Raw genomic sequence first — 12,744 nt, 5'->3', positions numbered from 1 at the left:
GCCCTATTTTATGCCTTGCCTGTGTTTGTTATCGGAGGATCATTAGATAGGGTTATTTCTGCTAAATCTTCCAAGGGATCTTAAGCGAATGGTTTTGAAATATGGATAGGAGACACTGTGGTAAAGGAGCCTGTAAATTGGTAAATCAAATGCTTTTAATGATCAACAAGCAATAAGCGCCACAAGAATCTTATATTCTCAACAACTTTTGGTTAATTGTGAAATGGTCCATTGTTGAATATCACTTGTGAAAGTCTGTTGCCTACTAATCTCCTTCGTGGGATGTCTTTGATTTATATATGAATGGCTCTCATAAAGATTTTTATTGATGCAAGAGAAGGTATATTGATGGATAATTATTGACGTTCTCTCAGTCACTTTTTTTCAGTATTGATAAGGTTAGAAACTTCTCTCTCCCTCACATCTTTGGTACTTTCCTTCCTTGTATATAGGTACCTCAACTCTCTTTCAATCTTATTGTTTCCATCATGAATCTCCTTTTTCTTTCTATCTATCCATCTATCCATCCATCTATCTATCTATCTGTCTGTCTATCTATCTATCTATCTATCTATCTATCTGTCTGTCTGTCTGTCTGTCTGTCTGTCTGTCTGTCTGTCTATCTGTCTGTCTGTCTGTCTGTCTATCTATCTATCTATCTATCTGTCTACCTATCTATCTGTCTATGATATGGTACAAACTGTCTGCTTTTCCTTTTTGTCCTCTAAAGAGATATTTAGCGCTCATCTATACATACATCTGGGACTATGTTGTTAGCGTCCAAGTCTGGTGATTCCACTGCTCTTGAGAGAGAAAACAGTTTGTTAAAATGGTTTTTACAAATGTTTTCCATTTTTCTTTGTTTGTTGCCCATCTTCCCTTTTCACCTGTGAATGCCCTTGGTCTGATTTGACTTTGCTGGATGTTTTGCCAAGCTTTCTTTCCCCTTTTCCCTCCTCTGCTTCTCTTTTTATGAGATGATATAACTCATGGTACTCCATCATCCAAGGATAATTTAGGTGCTTAATAAATGCTTGTTGATTAATTAATTAAAGAAATCCTAGCCAATAATTAGTTTTTTCTCAAGACCCTACTAGTTAAAGGCAAGATTATTTCCTTTAGGACTTGCCAGGAATCTACTAATTACCAAAGGCAGAAGAGAGAGCAAGTTTCATATTGCCAAGAAAAGATGGGGAGCCCAGAATTCTTCATTGAGTAGCTCAGAGTAACTAACTCACTAGTGACTGAGATGCTGTGATTCTGCCATCTGGGTTTTTCTTGTCTTACTTCTGCCCCCAACTAGCTAGGCAAGTCATTTCATTTCCCCACGCTTCACTTTTCTCATCTGTGCAATGGTTGGAGATGATTTAGTTGGCTTCCAAGGTCCTTCTGACTCTGACTCTTGGCCTCAAAGTTTACGTAAACAACCTCATGTTTGTCAATGCTGTTCTCAGACTTGGACTACAAAAAGCATATAAGATTCAGACTGTCATCAAGAAGGAGCTTAAGGTCTAGATCAGAGGTTCTTAACCTTTTCTGTGTCCTGTCCCCTTTTGGCAGACTGGCCCTGATTCCTGGAATCAGGAAGACCTGAGTTCAAATGTGGTCTCAGACACTTGCTAGCTGTGTGACCCTGAACAAGTCACTTAACATTGTTTGCCTCAGCTTCCCCATCTGTAAAATGAGCTGGAGAAGGAAATGGGAAATTGCTCATATCTTGGCCAAGAAAACCGCAAATGGGGTCATGGATAGTAGGACATGACTGAAATGACTGAACAACAACAGAAAGGAGGATGAAGCCAGGCAGTGAATTTACGTCACTATAAATGCCAAGCTGAGGAGTTTGTATTTTATCCTAAAGACAGTAGATAACCCATGAAACTTTTTTTTTTTTAGGCAATTGGGGTTAAGTGACTTGCCAAGGGTCACAGAGCTAGTAAGTGTCAAGTGTTTGGTGTGAGGTCGGATTTGAACTCAGGTCCTACTGACTTCAGGGCCAGTATTCTATCCACTCTACCACCTAGCTGCCCTCCATGAAGCTTTTTGAACAGAGGAGAGGATACCACTTAGGCAGCTCTGTGGGAAAGATGGATTGGAGAGAGAGGGGAGTGGACAGAGGATCAATTAGAAGGCAAAGGAGAGAAGTGTCACACCTAAGATCTCATTCTCAAACCCTTCCCTTGCGAGGCCATAAGCTGAAGATGTGATTCAGTGGGACACAGTAATTACTATCTGTACAACCAGCTAGAGTCATCAGCAGAAGAGAAAACTTACTTTGAGGCAAAGAACATCACAGCTGATTACTTCTCAAGAGGCTTAGAAACTGAAAACTTATAAACACAGCTGGGGAAACACTTGAATCCAGATCCAGACTAAGGCAAATCAATCATTCAGCTTCCCAGCTCCTAACACAGATGCATAACCACAGGCCTGAATTTGTAGAAAAGTGACGAATTTTAAAATGTCCCTGTTGACTGAGAGGAGGGTCCTTACAGACACTGGCCCATCCCTGTTTGTCTTTATATGTACATGGAGATATCCGTTTTAGGCAGCCAAAGCTTAGGGGGAAAAGAAAGCTCTCAGCCTAATCAGGAAATCACAATGCAACCACGTTCCATAAACAAACCTATGAATGTTCTGTTTATATCCTCACGGTTTACGGTACCAAGAGCAGACTTTTGAACGGGAATGGAAAGTAAGTGCTGGACAAAACGTACAGTGATTTTTGGCCCATAAAACTGTGCTTATTTTGCCTCAGCGATTGAAGTCCAAGAATCTACTAATACGTTTCTGAGTCCATTTAAACGAAGTAGCACCACCTACTTGCCACTACCAACGTTGTCCGACAAATATGTCTTTAGTTCTATTTTTTCCAAATTCTTCACCCAGCCACAGAATGGGCTATCCTTGATCCCAACAAATATACCTGTCCTATTTGACTATACATCCTAAAAGAATTCTTGGGACTTGAAAACTAAAATTAATATAAAAAATTAAGGAAGTCTGCTTCAAGAAATGGTTTTAGGTGAGATTCTGTAGAGACCATTAACAAGAAACACATAAAGGACTTTTCTAAGATAATAGCAGTCTAGACCCTTGCTGTCCCAGATGAGGGAGGGTCTGTTTGTGCAGGTGGCCTAAGCCTGGGAGAACAAAAATCATAAACATCAGTGTAATCACCCTGTTTACATTGATTTTGTCATGCTAATGGCATTGCTTCAATTAAGCTCTGTCTACTGAGGCGTCTTATATAAAAGGACTAAGCTTTACACACACACACACACACACACACACACACACACACACACACACACACACACACACACACTTTTTATGTCATTTAAAAAGAGTCCTCAAGTAAAAAGAGTCCTCAAGTATATTACATAAAGACTCCAAAACTGAAATGCTTTTCTTACTCAAGGAAAAAACAAAACCCTGTTGTAAACCGAGGTCAGCTCTAGTTCTTACCAACTGGGAAAATGTTAAAAATGTGAATTCCAGAGCTCTAGTCCAAGGGCTAGATCTGGGCTGCACAGCCCCGGGTCAAACTCCCTGCCTCACCTATTTAACTGTGGTAATGTTTAACTGTCATGATTGGTGATATTTATCTAGAGAAGGGCAGGGCAGCAAATGAGCATTTATTAAGCACCTACTATGTTCCAGGCACCATGCTAAGTGCTTTACAAATATTATCTCGTCCTCACAACAACCTCGTGAATGTAGGCTTTAAGACTTTTGCAAAGCATGTGACATACTTTCATTTGATCCTAACAAGAAGTTTGAGAGGTAGGTTTTATTATTTTTTCCGTTTTTTAGATGAGGAAACTGAAGCTCAGGGGATTTAAGGGACTTGCCGGGGAATTCTAAAGCTAGTAAGTGTCAGAGGCAGGATTCTGACCCAGGTCTTCCTGACTCTTAAGTTCAATATATTGTGCCCTCCTGTCTCTAAGGGTGGGATGTGAAATGAAGGACACGTGTGATGATGCCTCCATATACTCCTGTTAAGAGCTACTGTGTTATTAGTATAATAAGATATAAGATTCCACCCATCTTTGCATTCAGTTAATCAGTCAATTAAGCATTTATCACTTGCCAGTTGCTATGCTAAGCTCACAGATTCAAAAACAAAGTGAAAACGGTCTCTTCCCTCAAAGAACTCCCATGGCCCCAGCATCCAGCCCATCATTTTTCTCAGAAAGTTTCCTAGAAATAGTTAATGAATAAAGGTATTTATGATGAGTAGATGGATGAATGAATGATATTAGCTGACATTTGTATGCTGCTTGCAAAAGTGCTTTGCATTTATCTATCTATAATAATAATAATAGCTAACTTTATATAGAACTTATTATGTGCTAGGGACTCATTTTTTATCTCATTTTTTTCCGGGGGAGGTGGGTGTTATTATCATCCCCATTTTGCAGTTGAGGAAACTGAAGCAAATAGAGGTTAAGTGGCTTGTCCAGGGTCGCACAGCTAATAAATGTCAAAGGACAGATTTGAACTCAAGTATTCCTGATGCCAGGCCCACTGCTTTATCCATTGCATCATCTATCTATTTATCTATTGATCAATCACCATATTTGAATGAATGAAGTGAGACTGACTTAATAAGAAGATCCTCGTGGTATTTCAGTTATTAACTCCTTTTAAATGGGCCACACAGTTGAACCCTGTTTTAGAGGAAAACAAGGTTACAATAAGATTTCAATGAAATTGGAGTGTGAACCTCTCTAGAATAGAGATTCAAATGAAAGGTAGAATAGTATACAGTAGGAACAGTGATGGATTAAGAGTCAGAAGAACTGGGTTCAAATCTCACTTCAGCCACTTACTATCTGTGTGACCTTGGACAAATCAATCAGCCTATATCAATCAGTTTCCTCATTTGTAAATGAGGGGAGTGAACTTGAAGGCCTCTGAGGTCTCTTCCAGCTCTAAACTAATAATTCTACAAATTTATTACCCCTTCTGAAGTGCTAATTACCTCTTACAAGGAAATCTCTCCATTCAGCTCTGCCTAAGTAGCTAATTACCATCTGATCAAGCACGTGGTATTGGAGTCATCAGCCTAGAGACAGCTGGTGGTGCAATGGATGGATTGCGAGGCCTGGAGTCAGGAAGACATGAGATCCAATTTGGCTTCAGATGCTCAGTACCTGTGTTACCCTGGGCAAGTCACTTAACTTCTGTTTACCTCAGTTTCCTCAATTGCAAAATGGGGATAATAATAATAACACCCCCTTTCCAGCGTTCTTGTGAGGATCAAATGAGATGATAATTGTAAAGTGCTTAGCACAGTGCCTGACACATAGTGGGTGTTGTATGAATACTTATTCCCTTCTTTTCCCCTTAATAATCAGGTAGGATTTTTTTTTTAATTTTAGATTTTAATTTTTATTGCCAGAGTTGGCAATATTTCCTTACAGTCATAAGGAGAGAGGATTGGAGTGATACTGTGAGCAGGAAGAAAACTTCACTATCTTCTTTTTTTTTTTAAATATTGGTATAATCTTTGTATAAACCACATCCAAGCATGCTTAGATAATTAACCCATATTCCATCTACTTTTTAGCCCCCTACAAAAATGGTCACTAAGGTCCTTTGGGAGTCAAAGTCCAGCTTGTACTTAAGTCATCAGAATTAAAGCTGTGTCCCAATCCATCTTCTTCTAATATGCTGCCCTGAACTCATTAGATTTTCTTGAAGTAATATTTGTGACAAGTGTGTATTTTTAAGGGTTAGAAGAAAATCAAAATGATGGCACCCGTTCAGGAAATACATATGTATAACACAAGCTATTAAAGCTAACTGTTGGTAGAGAAGGCTGCTGTTTATAATTCAACTTTCATCAGAGCAATCAAGTCTCTGAGAACATCCATTGACTTTTCAATGAGTTGATGGATCCGAAAATACGGACTATTTTCAAAATGCTGGCCTTGCATTTTAATGCCCCGGTGTGGTAGCACCGAACAGTGAGGTACTGTTGGAGCACACTGGGCCACTCATCACATGTAAAATATGTTGCCTTGACAAGTGTGTGGAGACTGCGAACTCCCTTGTTTTCCTCTCCCCTCCCCAAAATGGTAAGCAATGGACCATTATCTTTGACTTTGACATCTGAAGAAGGGATCTGAATGTCAGGAAGGAAGTTTTCCAAATCTGTATAAAAATAAAATACTCTTATTACACAGGATACAGTAAAGAAAACAAAGGAGGAGCCTTGGGAGAGAGGAAAGCTTGAGCTTGTAAATGAAAAATACTTTTGAGAAAAACAAGATTCCTTTAACAAAGTAAAATGACTTATTTTTCCTTGGAACACTGTATAGGTTTGTGAAATGAGCATGCAGTAAGTGTTACCTTCTGGGGTTCCATACACCAGTCTTTGTTGTGGGACTTTGAAGTCTTAAGTTCAAGACAGCCAAGAGATTTCTTCGTATTTTTTCTTAGAAGTAAAATATTATTCTATTGGGTGGGAATTTTAATTAGCTTCTCTCAGAGGGAAAACAGTTTTGCAAGAAAGGTGGAAGAGACTTGTCCTTTCATAACTCACGGATTAGGGAAAATATTTAATGTCAGTAGTTCACGATGAATAGCTTGAGCAACTCAGCAGATCCCTCTGGGAACTTGGGGTTGAAATTTAAAGTTTCAACATGTCGTCATCTAAAACAAAGCATGGGAGCCTGATGACATCTTATTATGCTTTAGGTACTTTGAAGTTGGCCATGTGAGTGGATAGACAGAAATGGGAACTAACCTCATGTTAGACCAGTGAATGGGAGATGACGAAGAACCTGGCTCTAGGACAAATCCATAAGTGACTGGAGGAATGTCCTCACACATCAGATGTGCCTGCTGTATTTTGATCCAGAGTATTATTCCTTGGTGATGTGCCAATTGTTGGGATGGATTGAGCTAATGATTTCAATATGAGAAATTATTTTTTGAATGCCCTTTTTATGCCAGATACAGAGATAGACATGACAAACTTTAATGTTGGCAGCTCACAACCTCATGGGGGCAGGCGAATAGAGGAGGGCATTGAAAGTGAAATAATTGCCAAGGGCAGGTCCAGGTGAAGTTGGTGGAAAAACCTGCCCAATATAAATTAAGTCATGTAACATCGTGCTGTGGTTTTGTTGAGGATACTATCATATTCATAGACACTTAGGTGGGCAAAATCTTTGACTCTTTCCTCTCCCTCACCCCTATATGGCCAAATCTGGTTGATTTTACCTTCATGACATCTCTCAAATCCATCCACTTTACTCAGATCATCACCAAATTCATTCAGTCCCTCAGCACGTCTCACTTTATTATAATAGCTTCCTACTTGGCCTCCTTGTTTCTGGTCTCACATCTCTCCAATCTAGGTGGCCTGGAGTCAGGAAGACCTGAGTTCAAATTTGGCCTCAGATACTTACTAACTGTGTGATTCTGGGCAAATCATTTAATCTCTGTTTGCCTCAATTTCCTCACCTATAAAATGGGCATAATAATAGCGTCTGCCTACCTCCCAGGGTTGTTGATCCCAGGATCAAATGAGATAATATTTGTAAAGTGCTTAGCACAGTGCCTGGCACCTAGTAAGTACTATATAAATGTTAAACTATTATTATTATTATAATTACTATTATTGTCAGTCCTCTTCACATAGTTGCCAAAGCAATAATCACAAAACACAGGTCTGATCATTTCCCTCCACAGCTCAAGAAGCTTCTATATTTCCCTATTGCCTCTAGGCTAGAATCCAAATTTCTCAGCTCAGCATTTAAAACTCTTCATAGTCTGACTCTAGTCTACCTATAGAGGCTTATTTATACATTACTCCCCTTCACACAGTCTACAATCTTGGAATGGTAATCAGATAATACTACCATTGTTGCAGAAAAGGGTATGACAATCAATTGCCCCAAGGCTCCACTCACAATCCCCCTGCAATCCCCCCCAGACCAAAAACCCCTTCCCTGGCCATTACCCTATATGTATTGACTCCCCTTCCCCACTCCTTAAGGGCTAAGACTATCTTGCTTGTGTATTTATCTCTCTAGTTCTTAGCTTGGTTCCTGACACAGAGCAGAAACTTAATAGGTGTTTTTTTCATTCATTCGATTCATTGAGTTTGAGGTGAAAGCTGAGTTATTTTTGTGAATATTTCTCTTTGGCATTTGGAGTACTTTTTCCATTTGCTTGTCCACTAAATATTTGTTAACGATTAAATGGATAATTTTAAAAGATTTGTGCCATTCTTAAATGTGATTTAAAAAATTATGTCTAAAGTAATGGGACATATCTCTAATTTTATAATAGAAATCAATGAGAAAATGTGTCTCAAGTTGTGATAATCTGTTTACAATCAGCTTTTGGGCAAAGCTTCCATTTTTCAGAGTGAGGTGCTAATGTAATGTATTAACTTCAATTGTCGATAAACAACTCTTATTAATAAAGCACCAATTGTTCTACTTTAGATGAACATGTATGTATCCATAACACACATACACAAATATATACATACACACATATATGCACACATATACACCTAAACACATGCCTGCATATATTTAATAAGTAGACATTAGCTACTTGGTAGGGAGAGTTTATAAATTTGGAAGCTAGTTAATACAAGGAAAATGGATTCTTCTCAGTAAGAGGCCAATTAATTGTTTCCTTTTCACTGTGGACAGTCAAACCAAACAGAGAAGCCAAGTCCTTCACAAGCTCATTGGGATCCAAAGAAAGCCCTGAGAGGTTGCAGGGGATTCAGAGAAAAGCTTTATTATTGTAGAACCTAAAGACTGGAGAATTTAACTTACTCCTGAAATCTAATAAAAAGCATACCAATAATCCACATCTTACTGCATGTTCGAAATAGAAATGGATAATAGCGCAACAAAGATAGAATGGGAAAAAGAGACATTTCCCAGAATAAATCAGGGAGAAATGTAGGTATGTGTAATGCACATATAATTGAAATAGAACACCGGTTTCAAACCGTGAATTATTAAATGTTCATTAAGATAAGCAAACCTTTTTCTGAAAATAATTATGCCATTAATAGCTGGACAAGATTAAAGAGACTTGGACAGAAGTAAAGAATTCTCATCTAGGTCTATGTCACAATCTTCTTTACTAAAATAACCCTGAGTCTACACAACACTAAGAATTTAATTCTAGAGACTTTAAATTCAATCGCTTGAATGTGGAGTTAAAAAGCCCATACTTGTTGTGAATTATGAGATTTCTCCTCCCTCTGTGGGGTATTTACTAGTTCTGGAAAGAGGGGAGCTCTTTGAAATCAGTCCCTTGGTAGTACGTGGGGATGGCTTTGGGCTTGGTTAGCTGGTCTAAGTCATTGCCAGATCATTCAGATGGAAGAATGCCTGGGTCAGGAGGGTGGCTAGAGCTGGCAGGAGGTGGGCAGGCAAGGGTCATTATCAGGTGAATAGAATTAATTAGGATTCTCTACAAAGGGCAAGCTAGGGTCTGATCCAAGATCCACAGGAAGGAGGCTTAGGTGTAGAGGTGGTGTATACACTGGAGAGGGGTTCAGTAAAGTAATTGTTGACATTTGTTTGCCTCGGATTAATACTTTTCAGGTGAGCCCTCTTTGGTCTCTTGCAGCAGCCCAGTCCACTTTGGATCCTGAAAGGTCAATCATGCAAAGGCTGTTTTGGCTACTCTTCATGCCTTTGGGGGGCAGCATTCTCCAGAAAGCATTATTCCAAATTGTTTTCCAGAACCGTAGAGTTAATTCAAACGTCTACAAACAGTTTACAAACGGGTCTGTCTTCTCATAGCCCCTCCAACATTGGCTAACACTATCTTTTGTCATCTTGTCGATTTGGTAGAGGATCACTTGCTAAGAACACTGTAGAGGAGATTTTTGGTCAGAAAGAGCTTAAAATAAATGACCTCTGAAGCCCCTTCTATCCCAGTGTTATGCGGTGTGATAGAAAGCATGCTCCATTAGGACCTGGAAGACCTGGGTTCAGATTCCAGCCCTGGTACTTACCACCCTCCATTAGAGCTATTTGAGGATGAAGATCGTTTTTGCTTTTTGTTGTCCTTCTTTCTTTCCCCAGAACTTAACCCAATGCCCAACACATAGCAAACTCTTAATAAATGCTTGATCTGAGTGATCTTGGGTGGGTAAGTCACTTTATCTCTCTGGGCCTCAGTTTTCTCATCTACAAAGTGATGGGATTATACTTGTTGACTTCTGAGGTTCCCCCTAGCTCTAAATACATGGTTTTCCTGAGATTCTGATTCTTTGGAGATTTTTGAAGTGTGCCTCCTACTTTCAGGAGTCTCACACCCTCTTCACTGGCCATTCCTTCCTCTGACTTTACTATGGTGCTAGTCCCTTTGGTGAAAGTTGGCTGGAAGTGCTTAGCTGGAAGAACATGTGTCTTGGTTGAGTTGAGCTGAATTCTTGGGATATCATCCACTCAATCGTTGAAATAGATGACCAACAACACTTGAGCTCAGGAGTTCTGAGTTGTAATAGAGCTAAAGCTGATTAGGTGTTGACACTATGTCTAGCACCAACATGATACACCCTCAGGAACTGGCCAGGATGCTTAAGATAGGGTAAAGTGGCCCAGGTCAGAAATGGGGTAGGTCAAAACTTCTGTGCCAATCAGTAGTTAGATTGGGCCCATGAATAGCTGCTGCACTTTTATTCTGGGAAAGCTAGGGAGGCCTAGTCTCAAAAAAAAAAGTTTGTAACAACAAAGACAAATGAATAAAAAGAGTATTTGAGACAGGTGACACTATTCAAGAGGTAACTTTTTTTTTCTACACAAAGATTTCAGGTAGGACTAAACATTAAGTTTAATTTAAATGTGGTAGGAGTTCACTCTTAGCAGAAGCACAAATAGTTTCCATAAGGTCCTTATAATCAAGAAATGACTTAGGGTCAGGGAAGAACCTAGCAATGAGCCAAAAGAGCTGTATATAAAAGTTAACATGGACCCCATTTGCCCTTCATATGGCTCATCTCTTGAGACCCCACATTCAGAAACACAGAAACAGAATCCAAAGCATGGTTTGACCCCAGGGCCTTGAAAGTGAAACCTCTCATAAAACAATCTCCCTTCCCAGTGGCCTGTCTGCACTAAAACGGCCGCCACAGAAGGCTCTGCCCTCCCCATAGGCTGGCTTGCATAAGACTCAATGTTCTTTGTCATGTTTATGAAGACAGGAGGTGGATGGAGCAACAGGATACAAACTGGGCAGAAAGAAAGGGCTTAGGCCCAAGGACAGGGGGAAAAACCCAACGTGAAAGAAGCAATTGATTTTCCTTGTTTGTTCAACCTTCAAAGTGACGGGGAGAGAGGGCTGAACCTAAGCATCTTCCCTCTAAATGCCAACTGGATAGGACCCAGCGTATACTAAACCTTCAAAGACAACAAATCATAGAGATAAATGTTTTTTCAAAACAATTGCACTTGAAACCCCAAAGAAATCCCAACTATCCCTGCTTTACATAGTCTTCTAAATGAACACCTTTCTAAAGGCCTAGACCTGGAAATTTAATCTATTTCGAGTCCACTTGCTGTACTCAAGAAACAAAACAAAATAAAAACCTCTTCAGTGCAGAGAGCTTCCAAGGCTTTGAATCTTTTCCCATGAAAACTGTTCTCTAGAGAAAAAGAAACTATCCCTATACCACCCAAGCATTTCTTTCACTCTGGGAATATGTTTTATATTAAAAAACTGATGAAAATAGGCAGGCACAGCGGAGAAAGTTGCCTTCCTGGAAAAAGGCTACCCTTGGAGTGGAAGACCTGGGTTCAAATTTGGCCTTCGGCACATATGAGCTGTGCGAGAGTCATGGAACCTCTTAGTGCCCCAATGACCTGCCTCACTGAGGGAAGATGCTATACTAAATAAAAAGATAAATCTCAAGTGATGGATGTTTATATAATTCTTTAAAGATTACAAAGTATTTTCTAAAATTGTTTTATCTGATTCCAACAGCAACCTTGTGAAGCAGGTGCTATTATTATCTCCATGTTTAGGTAGAGGAGGCACTGAGGTTCAGAGACATTGAGTAACTTGTCTAGGGTCATGTGATTCTAAATGCCTGAAGGAGGATCTGAGCTCAGGTCTTCCTGACTTTGACTCTAGCTATTCCATCACATTGCCTCTATAATAATAATGAGCCACATTTCTAAAGAACTTTAATGTTTAGAAAAGATTTTTGTAATACGTGGCTTGTTAATATTATTAAAACCCCAATCTCAACTCAAACTTGAATCCAAAAGTACCTTTTGCCTCACATTTGATTAGAAAAATGGCCCATGAGCTAGCTGATTATCGTCAAAGTGCTGGTTAGTTGGGTTACTTGCCTTTTCTCATCATTTAGGGGAGAGATATAAAGAGGATGCTGAGATCTACTTACAGTCTCCTTTTCTGAGATACTCTCCTCTCACTTGACTAAAATCTCCCGACTAAGCTGCGTGAGTTCTTGGTGTGATACTGCAACCTGAAGGGAGAAGCTTAGGAAGAAGCAGAATCCATCCATCAGTGAACAAGCATTTATAGAGCACCTGCTATGTGTCAGGCATTGTGCTAAGCGCTTTACAAATATTTTCTCATTTCATCCTCACAACCACCCTGTGATGTAGGAACTATTTTTAACCTCATTTTACAATTGAGGAAACTGAGGCAAACGGAGGTTAAGTGACTTGCCCAGGGTCACACAGCTAGAAAGTGTCTGAACCCAGATTGGAAATCAGG

The 12,744-nt window shown here is 39.6% G+C and overlaps 1 protein-coding gene across 3 annotated transcripts in view; it reads right to left on the bottom strand.

Annotated features, from left to right (window-relative positions):
• The window catches only part of LNX1 (ligand of numb-protein X 1), a 228,879-nt gene that overhangs the window by 191,735 nt on the left and 24,400 nt on the right, over positions 1–12,744 (bottom strand). Inside the window, exon 2 of one of the 3 annotated variants that reach the window (XM_020989954.2) lies at positions 12,407–12,503. The exons of the other annotated variants lie outside the window; for them this stretch is intronic. The gene's annotated coding sequence lies outside the window, so the exon portion shown is untranslated. The remainder of the gene's footprint in view (positions 1–12,406; positions 12,504–12,744) is intronic. 3 annotated transcript variants of the gene reach the window in all.

This window comes from Phascolarctos cinereus, unplaced genomic scaffold (genome assembly GCF_003287225.1).
Source record: "Phascolarctos cinereus isolate Bilbo 61053 unplaced genomic scaffold, phaCin_HiC Scaffold_9;HRSCAF=440, whole genome shotgun sequence".
Taxonomy (NCBI): domain Eukaryota; kingdom Metazoa; phylum Chordata; class Mammalia; order Diprotodontia; family Phascolarctidae; genus Phascolarctos; species Phascolarctos cinereus.
The sequence above is the reverse complement of the archived record's forward strand: the minus strand, read 5'-3'. Positions and strand labels throughout refer to the sequence as shown.